The 10,444-nt window shown below is 46.3% G+C and overlaps 1 long non-coding RNA gene across 1 annotated transcript; it reads left to right on the forward strand.

Annotated features, from left to right (window-relative positions):
* Positions 1–2,130: 2,130 nt before the first annotated feature.
* LOC121837707 lies at positions 2,131–5,213 on the forward strand. The gene is made up of 3 exons (XR_006078311.1): positions 2,131–2,207; positions 3,823–4,011; positions 5,019–5,213. It is a non-coding gene; the product is annotated as an uncharacterized LOC121837707 (long non-coding RNA).
* The last annotated feature ends 5,231 nt before the right edge of the window (positions 5,214–10,444 follow it).

Raw genomic sequence — 10,444 nt, forward strand, 5'->3', positions numbered from 1 at the left:
ATAAATCCTACACCTCCAACATAACAAGGAACCCTACTGAAAAACCTGTACAAATTTTTACCGGCCAATACCGGTTCACACTGGAGTCCTGTATACTGATATCGGTAACCGGTAGCTCTGTACCGGCGACCTGTAACCACGTACTGGCGAAGCCGATACCCCGTACCGGCTGCCCATACCATGTACAGACGGCCGGTAAACACGTACGGGCACCGCCGGTAGGCCACACCGGTAACCGGTAACCACGTACCGGCGAAGCCGATACGTCGCACCGGTTGCCCATATCATGTACAGGCGGCGAGTGAACACGTACAGGCGAAGCCGGTACGCCACACTGGTGCCCGTAATAACGTACCGGTGGCCAGTAATCGATGCGCGGCTAAGAGCAACCACGTATCGGAGCGACCGCTAACGCCTTACCGGCGCCGGCACTTAAACCGGCGGTCGGTAACCTTGTACAGGCTCTACCGGTATACACAATAGACCGATCTCACTAAGCGTTGGGCGCATGCGTAAAGCCGCCATAGCTTTAGTTCACAGGAGGCAGACGGCCGTGCACGCGAGGGCTCGTGCCTTCTCGTGCTCTACACGCGAACAGTTCCAGCGAGGTTGTCGCACGTGCCCAAAGACTAAAGTTCCCTCGCTGCATTGCGGCAGCGGTGGCGTAGTCAAACTGGCCGGTGAGATCGGTCTATTCAACGCGGCCAAAAATTATCAGACCTCGACGGGAACGCGCGCACCGCGAAACTAAACTGTGATATTTTTTTCCAATAGACTTTTAATCAGAAAATCACATATTAGGTCATTTATTTAACAGTTTCAGCTATCAAACTCAACCATTTTATTACTTACATATTTAAAGTCATAAAATGCGAAAACCAAATCCATGGGAAGCGAGGCCGAGATAAACGAGTTTGCTTCATGGCTTTGAGCCCTGTAACGCATTAGTTTCGGTTTCGGTTTATTGACATCGGATTGGATTGGATTTCGTAGCTGCAAGCCAGAGTGCAGAAAAACAACCAACGACGGACAAACAATGCTTTTTTTAACAAGAAATAAACTTAACATGGTAAGTTTTTATGCTTTTAAATGTTTTAAAACTATTTTGTGTAATAATAGTACTAATACAAACTAAGGCAGATTATTTCTTCAATCCAATCCAATCCTTATGTACCCGCGCCGCTGGCCAGCTGGCCAGTTCTCTAAACCAAAGCCGCATTGACTTTAGGGCTATATCGATCGGTGTGTATCGGTGTCGATATGTACTAAGCGTACGCGATTTATGTAGATGGTGCGAAGGCAATAGTCAGCGTGAACCGTATCAAGAAGTTCAAACCGGCGCGCGTTGGCGACTTCGACCCCGACGTGCCGAAAAGCGTCTACTGCGAGGCTGTTGGAGAGTGCGTCGGGGAATGGTAAGCTGTTTTCTACGCATCAGGGGCTCGAAGCACAAAGTTTACTGCAAACCGTTAATAGGGAGTTTTCGTAGATCGTTTTCACCGTCCCGCAATGCCCTCCGCAACTCGCTATATGCCTGGAACTCTACAGGCAAGGCTATCAAGGTGCAGGCACAGTAGTAACTTCTTCGTTGCGGAAAGATTAGCGGAGGGGGAAACGCGGTCTACGAAAACTCTCTAATGTTCGCGAGCCCCTAATTTTTGGCAAATTCTACACGCCCGAAAATTAGCGAAATTTAAGGGCACGCGGAAAGCGGAAATTTGGTGGGCCCCCGTTCCGGCGTCCCCCGTTCCGGCGTCTAGAATTCGCGAAACGTGGTGGGCACGAATATATCCTTGTGCCGGATTTGTAAAGAACTGGGCAGCAAAAGCAAAGGATTTTACATTGTTGAACTACAGGGCGCTCCAGATGGCAGCCACGACATTTAAAATAAATCACAAGAAATCGGCTTTGTGAGCCACGACAACTTTACCACATAAGTTCGACTAGGTGGTGCATTTAATTTGTTAACATATAGAAGAAAAGACTTGTTGAAACAAGGGTTATAGCGCAGGCTAGCTGGTGAACGGTCATATTTATTAACTTCGATACAAGGGGGGTGTGGGGGGGGGGGGGGAAGGGGGACAGACACGACATTGAGATGTAGCTCAATGTGCATGGTTTGTCTTACAAAGACACGAGGTGAGCTGGTTGCTGCTTTGAAAAAGAAGCACGTGGCCATCCCCATGACATTGGACTCAAGGTTCGAGGTATATGTGCGCCTTTAAACTGCTTTTCTTACCTCATTCTTACACTCTTTTCAGAACCAGCAGCCTTAAGTTTGTCTTTTGTGTCCCTTTTTCAAATCGGCACCATACTTCGCTTCTGTTACCAGTGGGCAGTAATTGTGTGTAAAATTGCACGGTTAGGCTAAAGAATATCTTGCGTTTTGTTTGCCTCATGAGTAATTGTGTCCATTCATTATGGATGGTCAGTACTATTTGTATTTACATTTTTTTTTTATTGCTTGCTATTCTGCTACACAGATCCGGTGGGTAGATACGCTGTATGAAAGTGGACCACAAGCCGCACTTTAACACACAAAGAGCCGCAGCCTGGCCACTCCTGGTCTCGATTATGCTGTAGCCGAAGTTGTCCGTCTTCAATTTTAAGAGATACTCTCCTGCTTGTTTATCGACCACATTATATCTGAATTTGACCCTCTTCAGTCTTACGAGGTGTCCTCACCTGCTCTAAGTCTCAATCTCGTTGTACTCGAAGGTGTATCTCTTCTCCACTATTGCAAGACGTCCTCGTTTGTTTGGCGTCCTGCTTGCGTTGCAGCCGAAGTTTCCTCTTTTGAATCTTTTCATCCGCTTCGATGCTCCTCTTGTTGCTACTTTCCTCTCTAGCTTTCAACAAACATGTTTCATGTTGTACCGAAGTGCCCTAGGCACTTTGCTGTCGCTGTGCCTCAGCACGCTTGCGTGTATGTTCCTCTGGTGAGACCTGCTTTCGCATACCGACAACGATAGATGATGCTCAAGTCTGGTTCACAGAGCTCTCCTCAGATGTGGCTATGCGCGACTGCGACCAGATGTGACACTCATTGCTATGGCAACAACGGCGTTGAGTCACTGGCACGTGCATTAATGCAGCTCTTGCCTGCACCCAGTAACTCTTTCGCAAATGCTTGCCCATGTGTGCTAGTAGTGAAGCGAATACGATGCCCGGCTTAGACCCCAACAGTTGTGGGTTTGAGGCACTGTGCCGGCGGCATGTTTTTCTTTTCTGAATTATAATGTGCTGGCGCATGCTCTTTTCAAAAGCAGTTACAAATCCTCGGACCAACGGAGGCCTGAAGTGCATAGGGTTTGCTTATAAATGCTATCGTATATAAAAGTACTGTATTGCAAGTACAAAGTAACTAAGAGTTTACATACCTCATAGAAAGTACACTGGGTGCTAAGTAGTATAATCATAATTTACTTTCTAACTAACTGAGAAGTACCTTTTAACACAATATTTTATCATACTATTTCATCTACCTATACTGTGTTTTCTGCCAACAGGTACACGTAGTGCAAACAAATACACGTATCGTCCTTTACACACTAGAGTGTGTAAAGGACGATGTAGCAATTATTTCCTGAAATGACAGTGAATACCGGATATATGGTCATGGGCATCTGAAAGCATTTTTTCAGGGGGAGGGGGCAATCACAGGTATAGGGCTGAAACATACACCTAGAAAATAAAGGTGGGGGGGCAATTTAATGTGAACTATGTGTGTCCGAATCCTGTGTTGGAAGTTTATATTAAATGAATATTGAAATGCGTGGACCATTTTTCTTTCTCTGATTGAGATGTCGCCATCCCCTGCAGCGGGTGGCAAGAACAAAAAAAAAAAAAAGAAGACGGAGGACAAGACGTCCACTGTGTCGCTTGTGGAGCATGCCTGACTGGTTGAAAAGCTGCGGTCGGCAAAGCAGAGGGTGGTGAACCTGAAGCAGGAGCTCCAGATAAAGAGGACGCTACGAAGGAGACTGCAGTAGCAGCTGCTGGCACTACAGGGTAAGCCTGGAGGTACTTTCAGTTGCCCACCTCACACACGACACATTATGTGCTCACACTTTATCCGAGGGATCAAAAGTAACTTTAATTTTTTTTGGTCGCCAACAGAAGTAAGCATATACTACAGGGTCGCCTCAATGTATCAATGAGTTGTTGTCTATAATTCTCTTTTCTTCTCTTAGCGTGCAAACGGAGCTTTGAGAGTTTGTTTCTTGTTGCTGATGGCGATGACCCCGTTTTGCTTGGCAGCACTGTTGTTTTGCCCGAAGAAATATTCTTTTGCAGTTCGTCAAACAATCATGTCCATACCAAGACAGCATGGTCTTTGCGCATAGATGAGGCTTGAAGTGAAAGTTTGTTCTATCGGTCACAACATTGTAAATATGCACTTTCCGATGAGCCCGGCCAGCGCACGTCCTTTCGTCATCGGGGAGAAAGGAGTTCTTTTTGTTGAGGAGGAGGGAGTGAGGAAGCTGGTTGTAGGCATGACCACAGCACCAAGAAGGCTGAACTTTAATCGGGCGGCAGATTGTTCCTAGCGACCCAACTGTGCAACTGGTTAAAAGGTGGCCAGACGATCTGCTACAGCATGGGATCTCGTCAGAAAGATTGAGCTTATATCTCGCAAACTGTCGGAAGTGCTAGGTATGAATAGTCATTCGCTATTCACCAATATTTTTTTGTAAACATGCTCTCTGCCGCCCAGTGCCGGCGAATTTGAGCGCATTTCCTTTTTTCCTCTTTTTCTTTTTTGGTTTTTTGTCTCGTCCTTTTTTTGGTGTTCTGTTCGCACCACTTTTCCAATCCCGGTGTGTTACGCAAAAACAAATAGGCACACTGCCGATAGTCTTCTGTGGCATGAAGTAATATGAAGCCCTCATGCCATCAACGGACCAGAAAAGTGCTGAAGTCCGAATAACCAAGCATGTCTGAATTTTTGGCGTCCGAAAAACCTGTCGACTCCTCTATCGTGTCTTGTTTCTAAACAGTGTTTTATTATGTTGTAGTGGACAATGCCCCGTCTGGCGGTGTTGGGTCAGCTCCTCCAGCTTGCCCAGCAGCAGTTCCTGCAGCTGGTGCTCCTGCTTCAGTTTGCGTTGTGCGAGCTGGTGTAGATCACACCCGACCCGTACCGGCCGCTGATGCTGCTGTTCCAGCAGCAGTTCTCTTAGCAGGACCACCGGATTCACCTCCCGAGTGTGTGCCAGTGCTTGCAGAGGTCGATGATGAGGTAAGTTCAGAATTTCATTGAATATTCATTTCAGATATTGGGCAAGTGACTACATTTTATGGTTTCCACAGCTCCTTGAATGAGGTTATCTGTATGCTTCCTTAAATTGAACCATCGTCCTGCTTCAAAATGCTGATGAATGTAAAGAGTAGAACCGGGCATTGATAAGATATTTCTTCCCAATTAATTGGCGCTTTTCTGAAACGTTTTCTATCTAGTGTCCTCGTTTTATTTCGAGCTTTTTCACAAATCGTGTACCACGAGCCCAGATTAAAATTCTGCTATAATTGGTACCATTCTTTTTCTCTTCCTCTTTGCTCAGAACTCACTTAAACGGACACTTACATCCCCCCCCCCCCCCCAAGAGTTTCATTTTTTGCCAGGCGATTTATTATGGTGTCGAAAGACTACATAAATAATATTTTGCAGCAGAGTCACATATATGTTTATTAAAGCCAGAAAACGCAACTGCTCACAACCGAAACTGAAACTCGTGCATGGAGGTCGGAGAAGTGGAGAGGAGAGAGTGAATGGGAGAGGTCACGTGGTTACACCCGACCGTGAGCTTTTTTGTTTTCCCTTCCGTGTCCTCTTTTTTGTGTGTACAGCAGACGATATGCATGGCTGGAGCTGTTTGATATGCGATTCCTTTGCAGTTATGTTTGTTCCGCTCTCTGTTCTGCACTTCAAGATGAGTTCTTCTCTACATTGAGAAGTTGGAGATGAGTAGTGAGTGCCCGTGGTGAATTTCCGTGATCAGCTCCGAAAAGAATACCCCCAAGATGTTGCGTGAAGAGCTGCCTCGCATGTCCTGCGTCCGAAAAAAGTGTCATTGTGCGGCAGACGTCTGCACACGTTTCCGAAAGATCGAGATCGGGACTAATGGCTGGCTGCATTTCCTGTAGAGCATTTCTATCTATTTCTAGGTTCACCTTGGCCACGGTGTCTTGGTGCAAAAGTACAAACTGTCCTATGTAAGGGGAGCCCGGGGAGACTCCATCTTCGTTAAAAAGGCCGCGAAGCTGATCTTCGGCAGGGAGGACCTGCATGGGCCGTGTGAGCGGTGCCATGACGGCGCTTCCAGGGCGCTGTGGCCAAGAGGGCCCTGCCTCCAGTCAAGTTGGCAGCAGTCAGCAGTAAGTGCCCACTTCTCACAGATGTCTCATACTTGGTGAGACATTCAAACCTTATGGCTTCCGAAGTGGCAATCTGCTACGACAAAACGAATGGGATAAAATATTCCAAGGCTTTGAGAACTTTCAGTGTTATGGGCTGTTGAAGGGTCACAGTTCGACGAGCTCGAGCTTTAGGAACGTGAAGCTCCGAGCGCAAAACCGAAATGAAGAAGCCCTATCTCCTTCTTTGTTCTTAATATATGAAGAAAAATAAAGTGACTTTGTCACGGTCATTAGGGTCACTTGGCGCTTTCTGATGCATTCACACTATGGAGGTTTTACAGCAACATGCTCCGCGTCGCAAATACCTGCTAATCCCTGCAAGTTTTGAGGGAGGTCCATGATAACAGTGGCCTGCTCGCAGAACCTTCTGCTGGCTCCCCGGCGGAGCTGTGATACACTTATTTTTTTCTTTTGAACGAAAAGCTGGCACTAGCAAAGTTGTGAAATGAGTCTGTTTGTCCACTAGAGCTGCTGCAACCGAACTATGCTTGGCTCTGTCCTTTGAGTACTGCCCATTTTTTCTAAACTACCTTCTCATTGCGGGTATTCCTCCTATCGCGTATGAATGGACAATTGAAGGTTCGTGACACGGATATTAAATTTTTTACATGATTCTTGATGTCAAATCGGTGTTGTTAATTTATATACATGCCCAGAACAACAATTGCGGCTCAAAATCTTTCTTTCGCACTAAAACCGCCGGCCGAGAATTGTGTGTTCAATGTTCCTTTCACTCGTTTCCATTGTGACATTGTTGGGCATGAAATGTATTCGAGACTCTAGGCAGTCGGAGGCCCATGTTCATAATTGAAAATACATATTTGGATTCATAGAACATACTTTCATCTTAGTTAAGTGGCAGGCGAGCTGGTTAAGGATAGACTTAGTAACCCGGGAGCGTAGGGACAAAAAGGGACAGACAGACATAAAGCTCTGGAGCTTCGTGTCTTTCCGTCCTTTTTGTCCCCCTGCTCCAGGGTCTATAATTTTTATAGAGACTGAAATGCAAGGAACACACTGTTGCAAGCAAACTTTAAGTGCATAGTTGTGGGAAGTCACACTAGGTCTTTTCGATTTGCTTGAAATAGCCAATATAGTTCAAATAGTGTAAGAACTGATTCATTAGATTCAATCGGAAGTTGCTTGGACGCTGAACTGGCCTGTTCGATTTATCCCAGTGCTGCACGAGCTCAGCCTCAGTTCCACAGAATCTTGCGCTGCCTGAAGTCAGTTCACCGTTCATACAGTAAGAGGTGGCAACTCCTCAGTCTTTCGGAAACCAATCACAGGGACGTTTGTAACGCTGCAGCTTAACTTCACGCAGCCGCAGCCCGACTTGCGCACTGCTTCTGCACTCCTCCAAACTCGGTCTGAACTGGTTCAAAACTTTCTGGCCGAATCGTGCATACCTGCTGTTTTCGGCAGACTGCATAATCGTAAGAAATTGCTCTTGGAGTCTACATGGTATCACAAAATAGTAACAATGCATAAATTGTTGTGAAAATTGCTTGCTTATAATTGCAGAAAGTAAAATATTAAATTTTTCGAGAAACTGTAGATATACATGACTTATTGTTGTATTATTTTCCCTTGCAGATGCCTTCAACGAGTACATATGGAGGCATCCTCGAGAGGCCTCTCCAGGGAAGAGGACAGCTCGGTTCAACCTACTGCAGTATGCCAATTTGTTAATATCCTACTGCAGGATATTAACAAGAAGCTTGACTTCTAAGCTTGCTTAGAGGTTAAGCTTCTTGTTGATGTTCTGCAGTATGCCAATTTGCCTTCACTAAATACACATATAACCTGAAATGACCTGGCTCACGCTCATTCTTTGCATGACAAATGCATGCGAATTGTTAAACCTGCAAAGTTCCGTACGTCCGTTTGCAATCGTTCAACACCATGTTGATTCCTATTACTGAGTCAGAACGGGTAAACCTGTAAAGATATAGGTTTCTCTATCGGAACAGGTGAATCTGTATAAATATTGGTTCTTATATCTGAATGGGTCAACCTGTAAGGTACGGTTCCTATATCTAAACGGGTCAACCCGTACAGACACGCTTTCCCTTACCTAAACGGGTCAACCCGTACAGGTACGGGTCCCGTATCTGAACGGGTCAACCCATACAGGTCCCCTATCTGAATGGGTCAACCTGTACAGGTACGGGTTCCCTGTAGCATACGGGAGACCCGTATCCCATAACACCGTATGAGATATACGGGTCAACCAGTATGAATTTTTATACCGGTTTTTTCACTAGGGAAAGCATCTCTAGAGATATCAATTTTCGAAATTTCTTCAAGGATGTGGTTTTGTGTCCTTAATGTACAATGGGAAGCTGGGTGGATGTTTCTAATCAAGTTATCAATGAAGCTAGATATTGGTTCGGTGAGGGTTTCTGATCCAGCTATAATTGAACGGCATGGGTTTTCTTCCTAGTCCATTTACTACAGCACGTAAATTAGCCAGGCACGGCGTTTCTATTAGATAATGCTTTTGCGGTATTTTCGGTAATGATGAGCCAGCTGCCCCCTACAACGTCGGCATGTTGCCTAGATAGGTCGTTTTTGAGATGACAATTGAATTATGCATCGTTAAGCTTTTACTGTCTTCCTGTAACTAATCGCTTGTGGTAAGAATAACTATGGCGCCCCCCTTGTTGGCATGTCTTACGACGATGTCGTCTCTTCCGCTAAGGGACCGGAGTGCCCTCCGCTCTGGCGAGGAAATGTTGCTGTATTCGGCTGCAGTTTTCTAAAACCCTGCATGGTGTATTTCTGAACCGTTTAACTACAAATGTCTGAATACTTGTCTATGCCAGTTTTGGGAGTAGATGCTCCTTCGCTGGCCTATCGATAAAAAATTCTCGAAGTCGAAGGATATTGGCAAAATTATCTAGGTTTGGGAGCCAAGAAAATTGTCAAATCAGCCTGTTGGCAGAAGTTGAGTCCACGCGAGTGGAGCGACGACTCGTGGGTGGGCAGCGTATGTTTAATAAGTTTACGATGTTAGTGCATCCTGGAATAAAATTCTGCGTGTCTCCTTTGCATATTCGTGTCAATAGATCCCAAGTGAAGAGTTCTACGTTTGATGAGTTGGATCCGGCAGTGCAGCTCTGCATGTCCCGTTAACACACTGTCGTCGCAGATCCAACGTTGTACCTGGCCAGCTTGTTTTAATTTACCTGACTGAGCGTGCTACATTTTCTACTTTCAAACAGTATTAATGCCACGGTTTCATGCTGTGATAAATTATGATCACGGAGTAAATTACCTTCAGCTTGTTTGACCGGGGTTCAAGTTGTTCTCAATGTCAAATAGTTATCCTCACCACCTCGAGGGACCGTATTCCACCTTTCTGGTTCTCTCTGAGACAGCGTTGTCCTGCTAGATTTTACGGGATTTTGTAAGCACTTAGGATTGATACGCGCGTCAAGGCAATTTTTTAGCTAAGTCGAATGTAAATCGTGGAGTTCTTTTTTGTCAGCTAATTTTCTAAGTTATAAAAAAGTTCCAGATGATAAATTGGTGGGGGCTGCGTGAATCTCACTCATGAAAAGGGAACGCGTGGTGTCCCCAGCGGTGGTTGTCAATCCCGCTGGGGGCGGACAGCCTCGCTGAGCATCTTGCGCAGAATGAATCTGGGTGTGACGGGGGGGGGGGGGGGCAGGGGGGGCGAGGTGGTCTTGGGGATGCGATTTACTCGCTCCGTAGGGCGGGTCGCACTGTTGGGTTTCTTCGGGACGTCCGCCGACGACGGATGAGTGGCTTTTGCCGAAAAGCCGTAGGCGAATTCATGGTCCGGCTAAACGGAGCGCTTCAGGACGATTGCCAAGAGTGGGAGCATCTTGGACTCTGCGAGGCCACTTACGAATCTAGAATCTGACTGGTCCACCGGGGCGGGGCACTGAAGGTGCAACGGTGTAAGGGCACAGTCCTCTGTAGGAGCTGCATCTTGTAGGAGGCTTGTCGCTGTGTCCAAGCCGGGGTCGTTCGTGGATTTCGAGAAGTGGCATAG

Source organism: Ixodes scapularis, unplaced genomic scaffold, assembly GCF_016920785.2.
Source record: "Ixodes scapularis isolate PalLabHiFi unplaced genomic scaffold, ASM1692078v2 PGA_scaffold4__175_contigs__length_147842914, whole genome shotgun sequence".
NCBI classification, from domain to species: domain Eukaryota; kingdom Metazoa; phylum Arthropoda; class Arachnida; order Ixodida; family Ixodidae; genus Ixodes; species Ixodes scapularis.